General features: G+C 39.1%; 1 protein-coding gene across 2 annotated transcripts in view; it reads right to left on the bottom strand.

Annotated features, from left to right (window-relative positions):
• Window positions 1-20840, bottom strand: part of CDH8 (cadherin 8) — a 663994-nt gene that overhangs the window by 376389 nt on the left and 266765 nt on the right. The window lies entirely within an intron of this gene.

Here is a 20840-nt window from a genome sequence, read left to right as displayed (position 1 = left end):
TTGGAATCAAGCAGAAGAGCCTCCCTGGCTATTGAACTTCAATTTCCTCGACTCGTCGTATGTCACCGCACTTTTGACATTCAAAATTTCTGACAACATTGTGTGACCGTGTGTATGCAAGGCAAGTTTGAGCCAACATCTGTTGGAAAAAATCCCATGGATTTTGTTGTCGGAATGTGTGATCGTGGGTACATGGCATTAGAGGGAAATCTTTGAAAACGGGTGCACACTGAATCTGGTGCAGCTGTACATAGTAACCAAAATCAGTTTCTAGGTTTGTAATATTTGGTGTATGTATGTATGTATGTATATATATATATATATATATATATATATATATATATATATATATATATATATATATATATATATATATATATATATATATTAATGGAGATGATTATATAATAATAATTATAATAATAATACTATCATATTATTATGTTATAATAATAATTATAATAATATATTATTATATATTAATTGTCAATCTCAGTGAAAAGCAATTCATTTTAATACCTCAGAATTTTTTTTATTATTATTTATTTATTTAACTGTCAGTAGTTTTTTTTTTTTTTTTTTTTTCATAGAAGGGAATTATATTGAAAATACAGTTCATTGTCCCCACCTGCTAGCCACCACATGCCTATTATACTGAATATCCCTAATCTTTGTTAAAAGTTTTAGCAGCTACGTCCACCAACTGCTAGGCATCTGTCACAGACAGTTATTTTACTATCTTGAAAGATCGTGGATATTCATTTCAAGCCTCTCATTCCCCACTTCTTTTTTTTTCACCCTCCTTTCCCTTTACATAGCATAGAATAAATCCTTAAATACAAAAAGGCTTCTTTGCAGGGTGTCTGCAGTCTTGGCTCCTTCCTATTAGCTAAGCTACATTTACTCCTTTGTACTGTGAACAACAGATTTGGTTGATGATGACCGAACGCAGCAAGGAACTGAGGCTTCACAGATGTTTTTGAATAGAGAAAACATTTTTTAACATCCTTCCTATTCGCTAATATGTAGCACATCAAAACAAATAACTGCATGCAGTCTTCTGGAGCTGCCTGTTGTTTTAGGCTCTGCACTGGGGGGTGACGTGTGACTGCTGACTGTCAGTAACTAACTGACAGCAACTAAATGATAAAAATGTCTATAGATAGACTTTTTCTTTTTTTGGGTTGACATGAGGTCAGTTCAAGCATCGCTGGTGAAAGCGATTTCCTTTGAGTAAAGAGGCACTAAAAATGGATGTTTCAGAGTAATGGAAGTCTGAAAAAATAGCCTACTGGAATTGTTTGAGTATATCACTATAAAGCAAGTGAGAAACAAACTTTATTCCATAATGTTTAATTGTAGAGAAGTATTAAAGTTTAGTAAAATGGGCAGTGAAGAGTTCGTAAAAGTTTTCCATCTAGAAATGGCTTTGCCCAATATACTCCCTACCTCTCCGACAGCAGATCTTTTTAAGAAGGTGTGGAAGGGGACTCAAGAGGCTTTAGATGTCAAGGACCTGTTAGGATTCAACCTCTGTGGAATAACTCTAAATACCCTGAACTAAGGGGTTCTCTTTATGGAGACATAGGGGATATGGTTCTTTCCACAGATTTATATGAGGACTATACTGAAGTCTTTTGCACAACTTTGTGCAGCATTTTCACTACCCACTAGATTTTTCTACCAATATCTCAGACATGCTCTGCAAGTACAGAAGAAAACACTCTCACTGGAAGTGTCTACCTCTTCTCTGCTGCTGGAGATCCTTCAGGCAGATGCCAGGAGGGGTTTGATCTCTGAAGTATTCTCAGTACTATTGTCTTCTATTCAGGACCATGCATCTCTGAAGTGTAGAGACAAATGGGTGAATGACATTGGAGATATAGATGGGGATCAGTGGGATATGGCCTTAGAATCGATTCCGGTGGTCTTTATCTCAGCATTCCTTAGGCTATCACAGTTATTTATTCTGCATAGAGCCATTTTTACGCCTGAGAAACAACACAAATGGGGTCTCAGGTATTCCCCCCATGCCAGAAGTGTAAAACGGAACAAGGAGATTTTATATATGGTACATGCTATGGAGATGCCCAAAACTCAATTGATATTGGACTGTTTTCCGTGTAGCCCAGGTACTTGTGTCTTTAACTCCTTTAGTGTGCCTATTAGGTGCAATTGATGTGGAAATATATTAGAAGTGAATTTATATTTTGATTACCAGATTACTGTACCTAGCTAGAAAACTCATAGCTCAACACTGGATGGAACCTACATTAGTGCCCACTGGGAAACAATGGATTACCTATGTCAACTCACTTCTTCTTCAATTGGCCTATCACCAAAGGAATGCTGTATTAAAATTTGATCTCATTTGGCAGCCCTGGTTGGATGATCCTAGGCTTGCCCCACCGCAGTTAGTAATGGATAGGTTACTATGGCTCTAAAGCATCACATGCAAGGGAAAAAAAAACAGCATTGTTGCTTGCACGTGGTTGGATGATGGAAGTTTTTTGCTCATTTATTAAGTTCTGGAGCAACTACTCTTGCAGAGTGCAACTGTTTTTTTGCCTTTAGTAACCCCAAAGAGTCGAGAAAAAAAAAGAGACGACAAGGAGTAGGGAATAAAACAAAAGAAAAGAACAGAGGAAGGGAAGAGAACGAATAATAAAGAGAGAGGAAACGAAGAAAAGGAAAGAGCAGGTAAAATGGAAGAGAAGAAAAGATAGGAAAAAGAATGAGAGGGGAAGGGAAGAGAGGGAAAGAGAATGAAAGAGGATGATAAGGAAAGAGAAGGAGAAGAAAAAGAAAGTGAATGGGAGGGGAAGGGAAGAGGAATAAAGAGAAGGGAAGAAGAAAAGAGGAAAATAAAAATGTGGAGAGAGCAAGGGTAGACAATGAGAGAAGAAAGAAACAAAGGAAAAGGAAATGAAAAAAGGAGAACAGATGGGAAAAGAAAAAGAAAAAGGGGATGATAAATGGAAAAAAGAAGGAAATGGAATAGGAGGAAAAAAGAAGGAAATATTTGTAATATATAAAGAACTCTTTACATAACTAATTCTTATCTGAGGATATTCAAAAGGCACAAGTGGAGTTTAAAAGGCTCCTAGAGAATTAATAAGGGGTACACTGCAATCTGATAAATATCTGTAGTGCACAAATTGTACACCAGTGTATGGATGCACTTACATTGGGAAATGCCCTGCAAAAAATGATTATGAAGCAAAGGTGTTGGTGATTGTTTATGATGAGTACGTGTTATACATTGTATGATATATATATATATATATACTTTCCATACCAGAATCTCAGTATTTCAAGAATTCAGTGCCTGCTAGTCTTAATAGCTAGTTTTAGGGCTAATGTTTTTTTAAAGGTAACATGTTAAAAAAGAACACTAAGAACTCTTGTTTAAAATTTCAACAAATCAGTGCAGACAGAAAAACCTCCTGTTCTCAAAAAAAAGCTTAAAAAATATACTAACTATTGAGCAGAATGTTTTACATTTCTTAGAACACAAGTGAAACTGAAAGGTTAAATAGTGCATGATGGGCAGATATGATCTTGTGATGGCTACTGTCATTACCATGATACTGTTGGGAAACTCTTCTTCACTTCTGTTAAAGATATTAACTCAAGGCCTCTGATCTTTTACTTACACATGAAGATGTGCCAGGATTATTATCTCTAAAACATGTCAGTTCTCTTGAAATATTCCCAAAACCTGACCATCACACCCTTAGAGGAGCTTGTTGAACCCCGTTTTCTTACTATTATACTTATAAATGTATTATTATTGGGGGATGATTAGGTGGGCTTGAAATGGAGAAATAAAAATTATCATACTTTGCGTCCCTTTTTAATTTGCTACTTCACCCTGTTTTTAGCAAAGAAAGACCCAGGTCAAAACCTACAGCACTGGGAACCAATGTACCTGCACATATGACTTTTTAATGGAGAACTTGGTCTTTACAACTGTGCTGCATATTATATGATTTATTACAACCTTAGAAGACCTCAGAAGAAAACCTTTCAATGAGGTTTATGCATTTTCAGGTTTCTGTGTATTGTATTAAGTAGAAGAACAGAGCACTAAGTCCAGCCCCTACTTGACAGCTTTGGACTAAGTGGGGAAACAATAACTATGACATTAGATTGTATCGCAAAACTAGACTAGTGGGAATCTTTATGGGAACTATGAGTTCAGTTGGTAAATAGTTTCAATAAATTGTTGCTCCCCACTTAATAAAGGGCCTGCAGTTCCCCCTGCATCAATACAACTGAACCTCTCTAATCACAATGTTGGCAAGGCAATGAAGGTGTATTACTGTTGAGGCATTCAACACATCATTTTGCAGTCAGCAATATTAACAATGTTGAAGAGGAGCTCAGAGGAATCATTAATAAAGATATGGTTCAGCCAGACTTGATGGATTTGCATGTGAATTCACTTGGGCAATAGAGAGTATCTGCTGAGTGACTATAATATTCACCCTGACATTTATCTTATGCAGCTTTCTGAACTGCTAGCTAAGTCCCTGTAGGTGTCGATTTCTTTATCAATCGAATGTCCCTAAAACTGTACAGGTTAAAATTCAGAACGTATTTGATTCTGAGGGAAAATTTGACAGACCCAACCTCTTAGAAAAAAAAAAAAAAGAATGAGGATCACTGAGACCTTTTCTAACATACTTCTTACTTTCACACCTTCTAAGAAGTTCTCTTTATCTTCTTCCCCCTGTCTTCAAACAACATGTCTCCAAAAATGAAATAACCTCCTATATAAACTTAATTGATAAGTTCATACTCATCATCTAATGTCCTTGTTCCTGTCTGCAGTGGTTACCTGTTCCAATTATCAACACTAGTGTGTTTCCCTGGCCACAATTTCTGTATGCCATGCTGTTATTTCTTAAAGAGGACGTAAACCCTGATGGGTTTACTTCCTCTTCGATTACCTGCAAAGGTAAAGCATAATGGACTACTATGCATCGCATAGTAGTCCATTATGTGTCACTTACCTGACACAGGAGCCAGCGAAGTCACCGCTGTTCCCTGTAGTCCGGAGCATCCATCTTCTTGGTGGGTCTTGCTGCTCCTCCGCTCATTGCGCCTGCGCGCCTCTGTCTATGTCTTTCGGCAAATATCTCCTAAACCATGTAGGTTTAGGAGATATTTCTTGGACCAGACTAGATTAAGGCCTACCTGTAGGTCAAAGTTGGTTGTAAGGGTTTACAACCACTTTAACTTGCATGTTTCTGGCCAGTCCCCTTCAAAAGTTTTGCTGATATGGTACCTCATTGCCTGCAAATTGCTAACATGAGCTGTCCCAAACTTCTACTCTGTTCATTTGATATCTCTTCACTCACATGTTGCTGACCTCAGCCCATTCCTTGACTACAGTATGTCTCCATTGGTACCCAGCACCTTCATGGTGGGCCCAGACATTATTGCACACTCATGTAACATCTGCATACCTGCATTCCCTGTTCTCCAAACCAAGGATGTTTGGACTGGGGCAGTAAGGGAGACCACCCTTGTCATCTAAAGCTCTGTATACAGCAATGTGACAATACTCTTCACCTAAAATAAACCCAAAAGTTATGGCGTAAAGGCAAAGAAAACAACAGCTGTATGGTAAACATTGTACAGTGCCACATCTGACAGATGCGAGCCAGCCTCCCCAGTGCATTGGTTGCACCCACCAAACATCCTATGCAAATAGCAGCTTAGAGCTTAGGTACAGCCAAACAGCTAGCTGAAGTCAGCTTTAATTAAATTATAGTTTGCATAGGGCAAGAAATGTATGTTACCATACTCAAGCCTAGAGATCACTCAGCACTTAGCACTTCATTGTGGATTATAGGAGGAATAATGTATATTTATTATTCAGCTGGCTACAGTCCTGCAATCTTTAGGCTGGTAGGCACAGTGCAGGAACGTTATTGTATAGTAGGTTGTTTGTTTTAAATATGCAGTTTAGTGCAGGTGATTTTTTTTGATTTTTTTTACTTTATATCAGATACTTTGTTTCATACTAATTCCTCAATTAAATTATTAGCCTACAGGAGTATGAAGACTTAAGTTTCCCTGCGCAGGCTAAATCCCAATTAAAATCACAGAAAAAAAATATGCTGTCAGATAGACTTGTACTAGAAACCTCCATCGCCATAGTCTTATCTCCACTCTTCTATGCTATCTAAAAATGACTGTGTATGTCAGTAGCCACCAGAGTAAGACCCACTATGCTCAGTATCGCAATAGAACTGGTCAGACACTTCCCTGATTTATGCTAAGAGGTGTGGCTGTTATTCAGCTCTACTGATACAGGACACTGCAGTGTGAAGGCTGTAAAGAACACCTTCACTTGGAGAAAAAATAAATATTTAATGCCATTTACTAGCAAAAATAAATCACACATTACATCTCATCTCCTCCACCCAAACCCTCCCATCACCTCCTGACATAACCTTTTAGAGAGCTTACAGGATAGAAGTGAAGACCACAGAGTGTAATTTAAGTGACATCTCTGCATTTATTGTGGCTGTTGACATCTTATCTAAGGTAGTGTATCCCAGCAGCAGTCTTAGAGCTTTTGGATGTCTACACAATGCAGGCTTTTACAGGTAAATACCATGCATAAATTATGTTAAGCCTAATGCCACGTACACACGATTGGAAATCCCGCCAGCAAAAGTCAGATGAGAGCATTTGGTAGGACACTCTGACCGTGTGTATGCTCCATTGGACTTTTCCTCTCGGAATTTCTGCCAGAAAAAAGAGAGAGAGCAGGTTTTCTATTTTTCCGATAGAAAAAGTTCCAATCAGAAATTCCGATCCTCTGTAGCAATTCCGACACGCAAAATTCCTACGCATGCTCGGAAACAATTTGACGCATACTCGAAAGCATTGAACTTCATTTTCTCTGCTCTTTGTAGTGTTGTACGTCACCGCTTTTTTGACGGTCAAGAGTTCAGAGAACTTTTGTGTCACCCTGTGTATGCAAACCAAGCTTGAGAGGAATTCCGTCGGAAAAACCATCCTAGATTTTCCCGATGAAAACTCAGATCGTGTTTACGCGGCATAAGTGTTGATAAAGTAAAAAATTTTAAAAATCAGCACAAGCATTATTAAATATGTGCTATGACCCTTATGCTGCTGGTTTCCTTGAAATTGTTTTCTATGGATACCTCCTACAAACTTCAGGTGTGGTGGGGGGTCAGTAGGACTGAGGGAGCTACGATTTACACGTATCACGAGTGCCCAACTATGCCCACCTTTTCAGCTGAGCTCTGCCATTAATAGAAGTCAGTATTACAGCTTTTATGAATGAAACAAGATGGATGAATGAATGGAGGACTGGTGGATGATTGACAGGTCTGTCCCTTCCATATACAAATCAGGGTTTATTAATAGACGCTGTCATACTGGCTTCTATAAATTTGAAATAAATGTTGAAATGAATGGTCTCTTTAGGTTCTCTTCAGTCAAATTGTATCAATACAAAGTGATGTAAAGTGATGTAAGCTCATCTTGGTATGTGTGTCAGCCAGTCTTATTATTTGTGTGCCTATTTGTTAATTTGCGTCGGTGTGTGTTTTGTTCAGCAGGGGTTAATCAACTAAAAATACCTTTGAGGGTAAGAGACATCCGTGCTGTGAGCACTTGTTTACCATGAACAATCCTTAACAACATTTTTTTTTAAAGTAATCATCATAAAGTTGCTATGCATTCTGCTTAAATTGTATTTCTAATATACATAAGAAGGGCATCGTCGTTAATTGTCCACAGGGAATTGATTATCACGGTATACAAGATATTGGTGTCACAACATTGCCAGAATCTGCAGCAAAAGATGTTGATGCCATGGGTCCTGTGCCACTGCCCTTGGAGGCTTCTGGGTAATTATGTTCAAAGCTTTTTTTCCCTTCAACACAAGTACATTACATCCTCCGTGAAAATCCAGAGAGCTCTCAAAAAAAAATCAGTCTGCAAAGGCTTTTATGCTTTTACCTTCAACAACAGCAGGAAGTCTTTTTACATGAATATTAAGACCCGGTTTTGTCTACCTATTATTTTAAGGAAAAATATGATTTTCCTGTTATCCTCATATGCAAGAACTAAATCACAGCAGGTCAATAAGAATTTAGTTCATGTAATAATGGCAGTGCTGTGATTCTATTGAACTGAAACAAATTTATAGTGCTCTTATGATTTTGTATTTACCCTTTGGCGCAAAACAAAAAAAAAATGCAATGTTCAAATAGCAGCATAGAGAAAATCTGGACAATGTCCACTAAAAACCAGGTAGAATACTGTGCTTCTTTTGTACAGATGAACAAATTATTCAAAATCCGCTCCATGGGCAGTTGCTTCATCTGCTCTAAAATCTCGTTTACCAGGGCCAAAGCTGATATTTTTTGTTTTTTTGTTTTTTTTTCATAACTTTAAAAAAATATATATATTCATAAGATTTTTATTGGAAATAAAAGAGCACAAGCAATATGGGGTTATTACAGAAACAACATAATACAAATAATATGGCATTAGGCATGGTATGGTAACATCATAACTTTTAGGCTATTGACATTAATATATCATCTAACAGTAAGATAGTGAGAGAGAACCCTATTTCAAGAACTTGCTGGTTTTCATAGATTCTGAGCATGTTCTGAGCATATGGGACTGGTTATAAATTGTAATATTGTAGTTGTATCTAGCTAAGTCGAGGTGTCATGAATAAGAGTCATATTGTATGGAGGGTTTTAGGTTGAAATCAGAGCATAAGTTTCTGTATAACTAAAAGGATATTCTGGGGTCGGTCCGGGTTGGAGTGAGTATAAGAAGGGGAGGGGGAGGGGAAGTAGGGGGTTGTTACGATAAGGAAGATGGGAGGGGAGGAGGTTGATGGGTAGAGAGGATGGAAATAAGTGGTAGGATTGTAATGGAAGGGTAGGGAAATGGAGGGGGTGGTTGTCCATCTCTTTCTCCCTCTGTTGGGAAAGGTGGGGGGATTGGTGGTTGTTATGGAATTGTGATTGATGGGGCTATCAATTTTGGATCTGGTTGTGGGTGGTTTAGGCAAGCATGATAGAATAGTGTCGGACAGGTGGCATGTTGGCAGTGGTGCAGGCTTTGTAATCTGTTGTTGTCTGGAAGTAGGTCCAACAGGCCCATTTGGATGAAAATTTGGTAGGTGTGTCATCGGCAATGCTGATGAGGTGTTCCATTTCAGCTATCCTGGTAATTCTATTTAGCCATTCTTTGACTGATGGGGTATGTGGGGTGCCCCAGTGGACTGGTATGCATTGTTTAGCAGCATTTACCACGTGCATGGCTAAGGATTTAAAATAGTTACTGTTTGATGAGGTGGTAAAGTATAAGAGGAATTGCGACAGAGAGAAATCAAGCATGTATGTAGTTATCTTCTTTGTAATTTGGTGAACTTCACCCCAGAAAGAGGCAGCACCACCAAATGTGTAGGAGAGTTAATTTTTCCTGTTTGCATCTCCAGCATATGTCTGAGATATCTGGGTTAAATTTATGGATGAGAGTGGGGGTGTGGTATCATCGGGTTTGGACTTTGTATCAGGTAGATTTTTTCCCATTCTTTCAGTAACAATAGGGAGAGATCATTTTCTCATGTTTTGCATGCCAGGCTGGTGCTGGAAGGGATGTCTGTGAATAAGAGGGAGTGCATTGTGGAGATTAAGTGGCTTTGGGGGGATTGTATTGTACATAATGATTTGAAAGGTTAGGGGTCTGGAGACATTGAATTTCCTATCAAGTGAGCGTATATAGTGCAAGAGTAGTGTGTGATTCCAGGAGTTGAAAGATGTGCCTGCCTCCTTTAATGGGAGATTTTCACGTAGCAGAAGTTTACCTTGTGAAAAGAAGTGGTGTATCTGAACATTGCTGTGTGGCCAGCTACCATTTAGGAAATTACTGTGCATTCCAGTGGGGGAGTCAGAGTTCAGACGTAGAGAGGAGAGGGGGTCTAGTGTAGAGGATAAGGAGGTTTACTTGCAAATGTTGTGGAAGCACCTGATGGTTAAACCGATTAAGGGGTGACTCTGAATTTCTGAATGTATTTTGGGATGTTTCAGGGTAGCAAGTGGAGGGGGGAGGTAAAAGAAGCTTCGAGGGTAACCCAATCTTTTGTATCTATTGTGAATATTCCAGTCCAGAAGTCTGGAGAGGTGACAGGCATTATAATAGTTTCTGAGGTCTGGTAGACCAATCCCTCCTTTTTGTTTAGGTAGAGAGAGATATTGGTAGCTAATTCTTGGTCTTCTATTTCTCCATAAGAATTTGGTGCATTTTGTAGTTTTGGAAGAAAGCAGTGGGCATATGGATTGGGATAGCTTGTAGGTTATAAAGTAGGTGGGGTAAAGTGTTAATTTTGTACATGGCAGCTCTGCCGAACCATGAGAAGATGGGCTTATTCCAGCGCTTTTAAATCGGTAGTGAGGTTTTGTAGTATCGGTAAGTAGTTATTGTTGTACAGATGTTTAAGGTGTCGGGGGAGTTGGATGCCTAGGCAGGTTTTTGTGTCTTTCTTCCATTGGAAGGGGAAATTTCCTTGACATTAAGCGACTGTGTGTTCGGATAGAAAGATATTAAAATAAAATAGTGGAGTTTTGCTAATAGGTCGGGAAGAGAGACGTGAGGTTCTGTAAGAAAGAGAAGTATATCATCGGCGAAGGCCACTAGTTTGTATTCCTTGTCAGAGGTATGTACCCCTCTAATATCTGAGTTGGATTTGAGGCTGCGTAGGAAGTGTTCTAGGGTGAGTGTTAGCAGTAGAGGGGAGAGGCGGCAACCCTGCCTCATACTATTATAAATGGTAAAGACATTTGACAAGAGGCTATTGACACGAACCCTAGCCATATGGTTAGCGTAGAGAGCCATTATGAAGCTTAATAGGCAGTTACCCAATCCCATAAATCTAAGTACTGCTTCCATGTAATCCCAGGCCACCCTGTCAAATGCATTTTCCGTGTCGAGGGATAGGAAAAGGCCAGCTTGGTTAGAGGAGGTCAGAAGGTGGCGAAAGTTGATTGCTTTAATCGTATTATGCCTGGCCTCCCTACCAGGGATAAAGCCCACTTGGTCACAGGTAATGATGGAGGGGAGAGGAGGGAGTAAACGATTAGCTCGAATTTTGGCAAAAAATTTTGATGTCTACATTTAATAGGGAAATTGGTCTTTAATTTGCCATTTGGGAGGGGTCTTATACATCTTTGGATATAACCGAGATGTGTTCTTCAAGTTAACCTGGGGAAAGTGCGGTAACCGCAGAGAGGGAATTGAACGCTTTAAGAAAGGGGGCCAATAATATCACTGAGAAAGTTTTGTAGTAAACGGCCAATAGGCTTTCTGGATCGGGACTTTTACCTGGTTTCAGATTTTTGAGAGCCTTGTTCCATTCTTGCGTGGTAATCGGGTGGTCTAGTTCTTCTGAGGTGTCTAAATCGAGTGTTCTGGGACATTGTTTTTTCATGAAACTCTGTATGAGAGTAGGTCTGGAGGTGGGGTTGGGTGTTTGCTTTTCCGAGGGGGAGAGGTTGTATAAGTCTGCATAAAAGTGTTCAAATTCTTGTGCTATGTCTCGGTTACTTTTTAGTGCATTACCTGGTGGGGTCTGTAGTTGGTGTATTGTTGCTTTGGCTTTTTTCAAGAATAATGCTTGTGCCAATCAATGACCACTCTTATTGCTGTGCTCATAGAAGAGCTTCTGCGAACGAGTGTATTTTTTCCTCATCTTTTGTCCTAATTCTCCTAGTAGAAGTTTGCAGGTTTCTATTCGTTCTTGGTGAGTATGTTGGGCTAAGTTGCGTTTATGTGATCTTTCTAGTGGTTGTATTTTGGTAAGGAGGTTACTGATGAGTTTCTGTTTTTCGCATTTTAGGGCAGAGGCAAGAGATATAAGTCATCCCCGTACCACGCACTTATGAGCTTCCTATTGAGTAAGAGATGGTGTGTCAGGGCTATCATTGTCTCGGAAATAATTGCAGATAATGGTGCAGAGTTTAAAATGACTCTTTCTTTGTTGGTCAGGAGGTTTGAGTCAAGTCTCAATTTTGGAAGTGTGGTTATGTTCTAGGAAAGTTAAACAGCGAGTGATAGGGTGGTGGATTGAATTGAACATTGGTTCTATTGTTGTTTTGGATAGATAAGGCAGATCAGGATGGCTAAGGAAGAGGTAATCAAGTCGTGAGTATTTGTTGTGAGGGGCTGAAAAGTATGTGTAATCCTTGTCGTGAGGGTGCAAAGTTCTCCAAATGTCATGTAGGCAGAGTTCTTGGAGAGAGAGTCTAATTTGTCGTAGGAGGTGGGAAGTACCCGTAGAGGTGTCAATAAGACAGAATGAGAATACCAGATTGGAAGGATGATTGTAAGCAGGTAATTGATCTAAAGCAGGGATATGCAATTAGCGGACCTCCAGCTGTTGCAAAACTACAAGTCCCATCATGCCTCTGGGTGCCATGTTTGTGGCTCTCAGAGTCTTGCTATGCATTATGGGACTTGTAGTTCTGCAACAGTTGGAGGGCCACTAATTGCATATCCCCGATCTAAAGAATTGAACTTGGGAGGTTTTAGGGCTGTATATGTTAGTTAGGGTGATAGGTTTGTCCCAAAGCATGCCTTTAATGAAGATATAACATCCTTGTTCCTCAGCCAGAGTGTCTGAGATTTGAAGGGGGAGGTTTCTCGACAGCAAGATGGATGTTCCCTTGGTTTTGGATGTGGGGGAAGTGGAGAGGTATATGTGGGGGTTTTCTAATTTGGGTATGGCTTTTGATTTGAAGTGGGTCTCTTGCATGAATAGAATGTCTGCCTTCATGCTATACATGCTGGCTAAAATGTGCAACCTCGTTACAGTTATATTGAGGCCTTTAGCTTTCAAGGATACTATCTTGAGTGATAAGGGTGTAGTTGAGTTCAGGGAATGCGCCATGTCTGATGTTGCAGAGAGTGGGAGGGACAAGAGAATTTGGAGAGAGCAAGTAATGGGCCCTAAATCCTCACTGTGAGTAAATGGAAGTTTTTTTTATTGTTTAGCAAAAATGTCCCCATCTCTCTTACAGTAAGTGTGTAATATGACAATGTTTTAGATGGAAACAAAAGGATTGCTTTACTTCAGCCATTCTGGGATAGAAGATCAAACAAGTATAGGGGTGCCAAGCCACGCAGTCTTATAGTTCAGCATAAACAATTTTAATTCAAATGTGAAACCTGACATGTAGCCAGTATCAAAATTCAAGGATATAAGTAGTATGATCACACCTCATCAGGATTCTGACAGCTGAATGTTGCACATATTGTACTCTGTTTAGTGTGGAACTCAATATTCCAACAAGTAGAGCATTAGAGTAGTCAAGTCCGGAGAGCACAAATGTATTGACCAGATTTTCAGCCACAAGTAGGTGTAAGATAGAATAGCCAGTGATGGTGAACCTTGGCACCCCAGATGTTTTGGAACTACATTTCCCATGATGCTCACCTACACTGCAGAGTGCTGGGACATCATGGAAAATGTAGTTCCAAAACATCTGGGGTGCCAAGGTTCGCAATCACTGGCATAGGCCATAGTCAAGAAATGTGTTTCTTGAGTGTAAAAAGATGTTCTGACAACATTGTGTGGATCAAAGGTTAAGCTAGCTTTAAAAACCTATCCTGGATTCTTCAATTTAAACTTAAGTACAGAAGGGGTTAAGGAACTAGCTTCACAAAGTCATTCATGTTTTTATGTCACAAATGCAGTTGAATAGAATAGAAACAGCCAAATTAGAAGCATGTCTAGTATGGATGTATGTTGCAGAACCATCAGGATAGAAAGGAACGTTGAGGCAATGTGATCTAAACAGCTGACCAAGTAGAAACATGTAAATGCTAAAAAAAGAACCAAAAATAGGGGCCTGTCTCAGAGGCAATCTAAGTGCCTGTCTCGGTGACAATCCAGGAGCCTGTGTCCATGGTGATACAGGGGCCTGTCTCGATGTCATAAGAGGGGCCCTTCTCAGTGTTGTTGTTGAGGCCTTTCTCTGTGTCATTGTCGAGGCCCTTCTCAATGTCATTGTTGGAGATCTTCTCAGAAAACACGAGGGTTAACTGAACCAATTTCAGACTGGAATTTGCCAAGAGGGACAAAGTGATAGAGATCAGTAAGATATGACTTAAAATAATTTTTGGGGTTTCTAAAACTGTTTTGAAGTAGTTTAAGGCTAAAGAGTAAGAGCTCGTAGTGCCTAAGGTAGAACTGCAGTCCAGGAGAATAGGAATAGACAGAAAGCCAGAATAAGAAACTATTAAAAGATCATTAGTGACTTTGACTGAGGCCGTTTCTGTGCTATGCAGTTCTCAAAAACCCTAATGGAGGGGTTGAAATTGGTTATTTATAGTCAGGGGGTTATGTAATTGCGGTAAAAAAACAAATTCTAGAATCATGTTGTTGTTTAAGTTGTTTTGTTGATAGTAAGGTGATAACAGAGGTCTTGAGGACCATTGTTATAACACTGGTGCTCAGTGAATCATTTATTATAAAAAGGTGTAACTATAGAACTAAAACAAGATTGAAATACATGGGTAAGAATGGTGGAAGACTTCATATTTGAGACCAATTTGAGAGATGTAGAGTCAAGTAAATAAAAGTGGGGAAGTGGAAAACCCAGTAAAGATGGTTAAATCAGGAATAGATGTGGGAGAAACTTGTGTTGTGGAAAAATGTGATGGTGGTGATGCTGGATGTTAAAAATCTTGGAAATAAAAAAAAAATGTAAGAGCATATTACAGTATGTATCCTACATACTGTAATAGAAACTGCTATTTCTAATTTTCTAGCAGTAGTAGTAGCAGTAGTAGTAGTATTAAGCAGAATTAAGATTGTTTTGTTTAATTTGTACAAGATTTGTACAAGATGATTGCATTTCATTTTTTGGAATGTGTGACCATTACATTTTCCATGAAAAGGAGTGTTTGTTAAGATTGTTTACTTTATTCAAACTTTGTGTATTTCATACAGTATATGTATGAGGCAATCACATTTTATTAAAATAAAGTACATAAATTAATTGCATGCAAAGTGGTGTTTATGTGAAGATTTCTGAGGAGGGATCCATAGCATTTATCAGATTCCTAAAGGGGTTAGTGATTCAAAAAAGAACTACTGGGGTAGAGGTGTGAAAGAGATTAACCGATTTGTTGGTAAGGGAAACAGAAATATTCATACTGTAGTAAAATAGGAGCTCACACTTTGTAGGACATGTCTCACTTGGCTGGTTATATACAGGTCCACAATGATAGATTTCTAAAAGTCAACTCTTTAATCAGAACTCGCTGTTCCATAAACAATGGTTCAGTTCATTTCCATCTTCAATGAGAAATGGAGAATGATAGAGAAGTGGTGGCAATTTAATTCAGGGCTGACTCGCCAAACACAACCAATCATTCATCTTGATTCAAAGGTGGAAACAGCGGCTCAGTGATTAGACAGTTGAATAAGCGCTGTGATTTAATCAATTGGCAATAGATTCCAAGATAAAGTCACCTCAGATTAAATTAAAAAATGCCAAATGCCTAAAATTAAATTGAAAATTAGTCCTAAATTAAAAGATTTAAAGCCTTAAAGATACTGAATGTTGCCAGGAAAGTCTTAAGAAGGAGATGTCTAACTAAATCAAAAATTTAAAGTGGACTTCCAGAAATGCAACCTTGACTGCAAAGTTTTACAGTTTAATATACGCTTGCCAAAAATTCATTTTTATATGTATTGAAAAAAGTTACCCTACCCTTGAATGATCCCCTGTCAATCATATGAGCAGTTTGCTGAACTAAGGAGAAATATGAAGCAACACTGCATAAAAGGAAGGTGTCAGGAAAGTTGAAATGCAATTACAGTCAACAAGTAAAAACAAATCAACAGGGGTAAACCCAATTCTTCTGCAAACTAAGGCAGGCCATGCACGGTACAAATTTATTTCCTGCAACTGTGGGTTGCAAGAAAGAAATTTGCACAATTCCCACAACAACACAAACAGTGCAGACAGGGAAATCCCCAATGCCGAGCAATTGTCTGCTCCCAGCTGGGAGAAGACAGTAATTATGCTATAGCCACTAGCGATAATCGTAAGAGAATCCAACAAGCTGGTTGTACCCAGATTCCTGCTGCACCACCTGAGATTCGAACCATGTATGGCCGGCCTAAGGCAAACACCAAGATGCCTACCCCTACCTCCCCCAAACCCCTGGTACACAAAGGAATAAAACAGTACAAAACTAAACAAACAATATGTATATGGTCACTGGAAGGGTACATCCTAAAGTTTATGCTGTGTAACTTCCTCCTTCTTAGTTTATGGTATCACCAATCCCATTCAGTCCTCCCAGACCGTTTTTAATCTGATTGGTGGCTGTAAAAAACATCTTAGTACTGACATATTGCTACTAATTTATATGGACAGTTTACTGTATTTTCTCATAAAGCCTGGTACCCACAGGCCAAATATCATCCGGTATTAGCAGGTTTACCAGAAACCAGTAGGCATTTGACCAGTGTACAGAAGTCAGCTGAATGTTCGGCTTCTGACGAACGGTCATGCTAGAAAACCATCAGCCGATCAGCATCTGATAAGCGGTGGCAGCCAATTGCTGCAAGCTCTGACCGATGTGTTCTGGCAGCAATGGCAGTCTCCATTGTCAGAACAAAATAGCTTGCAAGCTCCTCAGTTGGATTCAACCTACTGGGTTGAACGAGAAAAAACCTTTAGTGTATACCAGGCTTTAGCTTCTGTCCTGTGCATCTTTGAATTTTGTGAAAGATATTTGGTGGACTTGGATTTAGGGTCAATAGAACGATTCGGTGTTTTAAAACAAAATGAAAATTAGAGCCAATTAATGGGCAGGTTTTGAGTTAAAGTATGTCTAAACCTAAAACTTTTTATTTTAGGATGGATTTCATTTTAATATTGGATAGAGTAGGATAGTGTTATCATGTTAGGTTTTTATTGCTGTCTATGTCCCTCCTGTGGAAATTCATTCTCTTTGTTTGCCCTATTCACTCTTATCACTGGGATTCAAAGTTGGGGAAATCGAAAATTTTGAGTTATCAGTGCAACTGTAATATAGTGAAAAGTTTGGGGCCGTTTGTAGAGGTGAAAACTATTTTAAAGAGATTTCCTCTCATTTCCTGTCATATCTATGGAACAGGAAGTAAATGAAAATTCTCTCTAATGGAATACATGGGAATAAGGCAGACAGGGGTTTTATCACTTCTCTTTTAACCCAAAAAGGAAAAAAAGTTGTTCTAATACCCATTTAGAGAGGAAGTAAACCCTGATGACAGCAGTGCCTGTCTTCTGGCAAATATCTCCTAAACCGTATAGGTTTAGGAGATATTTCTTGGACCTACAGGTAAGCCTTAATCTAGGCTTACCTGTAGGTCAAAGTGGTTTGTAAGGGTTTACAACCACTTTAAAGCATGCATGTTTCAAGTTTGTGATTCAAATGCATTAAAGTGGGAGTAAACTCCGATGTATGATGTTTTACTTATAGGTAAGCCTAAAATAAGGCTTACCTATATATCTCCTGCACTTTAGATGCAGTCAGTGAGGTCACCTGTGTATGCACTCTGAAGGAACGTATACCCGTGCCGTTCCTTCAGAGCCGTGCTGTAAAGTGCGAATCCTGCATTCATTTATGGGAGTGACATCATTACCGGCTCGGCCAATCAGATAGCCGAAAGCCCGCAAACCTTGAAAGAAGACCAGGTGATGATGAAAGTGCCTTCAGCGGTGGCAGCTGGAGGGCTTCATTTTCAGGTAAGTCTGTCAAAATATGCTAGTAGTCAATGCCTGTTAGCACATTATGACTGCCAGGTGCCCGATTTTTTTTTTTTGATGCTGACAGGTAACATGCATTTTCAAAAGAACATCAGCAATGGTAGCTGTGATGGCTTTCTTATGACAGGCTCTCTAAACTTCATAGTAAAAAGCAATGTGGGTGTAAGGGTAGATGGGCAGAAGGAAGGAATGGGTGGATAGATGGATGCATGGATGGATGGATAGGATAGGCTGATAGCTTGTTCCACAAAATGGGTTAACCTTAAACATTTCACACAACCCTTTGCCAGAATAGCTTAACTCCAACTTTAAGATTTGACATAAAAGAGACCTCTTTATTGATGTGTTGAAACTGATGAATTAATCAATAGATAAGCCAGCGTGGATAATGCTGTCCTGAGGGTCAACGTCTAGGTGTTGTATCGCCAAAAAAACATTAACAGCAGTGACCTTTCCGCCAAAGGGTCAGGACAGCTTTTGTAAGTGGGGAATCCAAATTGTATTTTGGCCAAGGTCCAGTCTGATAATTTCATTATTTTAATCATCATGTAGCTCAGAAAAATGCTTAACCTTCACACAACTGCAGCTATTATTCTGAAAGACACGAGGAACTGTACATACACATACTATACAGGAAAAACTAACAGAGAATTTTAAGAGCTGCATTAATATTAAATGTGTCTTTGATTTATTGTCCGAGTAGTTATAAATTTTTGATACACTGATGATTCACCCATTTCTTGCAGAACATTAGGCATCACTTTCATAATACCATATTCAATACATGTCCATTACAGGATGGGGGATTTGCTTCTATGCGATCCCTGTATCCTTGATGTCAAAGAGATCAGAGATTTTTGCTCGTCATAAAAAAATATGCTGAGCAACAATGCAAAATTACAGTGTACATTTGCAACATCTGCTTCCCGGCAAACATATTTTGTAACATCTGCCATCTTCTTTACCAATGTCTTCACGCTACGCATTTACCCTCTGGGCTAATTTCCTGCTGACCTTGGAAATATGGCCCGTTAATTAAGCAGTTTTGACTTCTAGTAAATGGGAAAACTGAACTTAAAAAATATTAAAGCTTATTTGCATTTAAATAATATATAACTTTATGCGCAACTGGACAGGGTAAGTGTTGCCTGGAGGATACCTGCAGTTATAAAAACATTTAAGGAGTTAAAGGGATCAGCAGTTTAGTTTATCATATCCTAAGTGAATGCCTGATGCAACATAAAGGTTGCTTTAGAACCAGGCGGTGACTCCTTTTAGTACCAACCCTGTATGAATTTAGTGTGTAGCTGTTATGCAGGGAGGGGTCTGTGCCACAATCTTTTGACACCATTGGGTATCCAAAGTGCATACCGGGGGCAGGTGCAGTGGAAAAAAAATGATCTGTTGCTTCATTTAAAATAGCACAGGACCCCACAATAGGGGGAGGACATTTGTGCAGCTACACAGGTGTCATCCGGATCGAAGCGATTAATTTATACTAGATTTGGATCAGGCATGCTATCATGTACATATGGGCTTTGCTCACTTCTAGGAGTGGTGGGGTAAATAGGTAAATATGTTGTTTCACTTTGGCAGTTGTTTTTGAGCCTCCCTATTATTATTATATATATTTTTTTTTTTTTACGAGGACCCTTTGGCAACTATGTCCACCACTGGTCACAGGTCTGCCAGTTGTTAACCATTATCTGAACCACATTAGATGTTTTCCAAGCTGTACTAAAAGTTTTATATCTCCAAAACCAAGTACAAGTTAAAGTGTCAGTCTACTTAACTGCTTGCTGACCAGCCGCCATCATTCCTGGGTGAATCACCGTAGGTGTATGTCAGTCACTTTAAGAGCTCTAGGGGGCCCACGTGCCCACGTCACGATGCCGGAGCAGATGCGCATGGTTGATGGTTGTGATGTCCGCTGGCCACCCACGATCGCTCCTCACAGAGACAGAACGGGGATCTGTCAATGTAAACAGACAGATCCCCATTCTGTCAGGGAAGTAGAGAGAGATCTGCTGTTCCTAGTGATCAGGAACAGCAATATCTCTCTACTCCCAGTCAGTCCCATCCCCCTAGAGTTAGAAATACCTCCCTAGGACACACTTAACCTTTTGTTCGCCCCCTAATGTTAACCCCTTCCCTGGCAGTGACATTTATACAGTAATTCTACTGTCCCTTCTGTATTGAACTGTACTGTAATTGTGCTGTCCCCCTCTACATTGCAAAGTGCTGCTTAAACTGTTGGCACTATATAAATCGTGAATAATAATAATAATGATAATCAGTGGCTATTTTTAGCTCTCATCACTGTATAAATGTCAATGGTCCCAATGTCAATGGTCGCAATGTCGCAGTCCGCAGTCCCACTAAAAATCGCAGATCACCGCCATTAGTAGTAAAAAAAAAAAATGCCATAAATATATCCCCTATTTTGTAGATGCTATAACCTTTGTGCAAACTAATGAATATACGCTTATTGTGATTTTTTTTTTTTACCAAAAATATGTAGAAAAATAGATATTGGCCTAAACTGATAAAGAAATTTGTTTGTTTTTTTTGGCATATTTATTATTGCAAAAAGTAAAATATATTTTTTCAAAATTGTCGGACTTTTTTTGTTTAAAGCGCAAAAAATAAAAACCGCAGAGGAGATCAAATACCACCAAGAGAAAGCTCTATTTGTGGAAAAAAAGGACGTCAATTTTGTTTGGGTACAACGTCGCATGACCATCGCATTGTCAGTTAAAGCAACGCAGTGGCATATCACAAAACATGGTCTGGTCAGGAAGGGGGCAAATCCTTCTGGGATGAAGTGGTTAAAAATACATTTTCTTAGTATAGTTAAAGATAGAGAGTTACAATAAATCACTGACCAGTTTCTTATATCTCCCAAAGGTTCCAAAGGTTAGATTACTTCCCTTGAGTTCCATCTATATCATGAAGATAGTAACAGTAAATACTGGAGTACTCACAGATGAGGTAAAACACCCA

The sequence above is a fragment of the Lithobates pipiens genome, unplaced genomic scaffold, assembly GCF_037356315.1.
Source record: "Lithobates pipiens isolate NorthernLeopardFrog02 unplaced genomic scaffold, aLitPip1_a1.2 Scaffold_10, whole genome shotgun sequence".
Lineage (NCBI taxonomy): Eukaryota > Metazoa > Chordata > Amphibia > Anura > Ranidae > Lithobates > Lithobates pipiens.
Note: the sequence above shows the minus strand (reverse complement) of the source record. Positions and strands in the feature narration are given on the sequence as shown.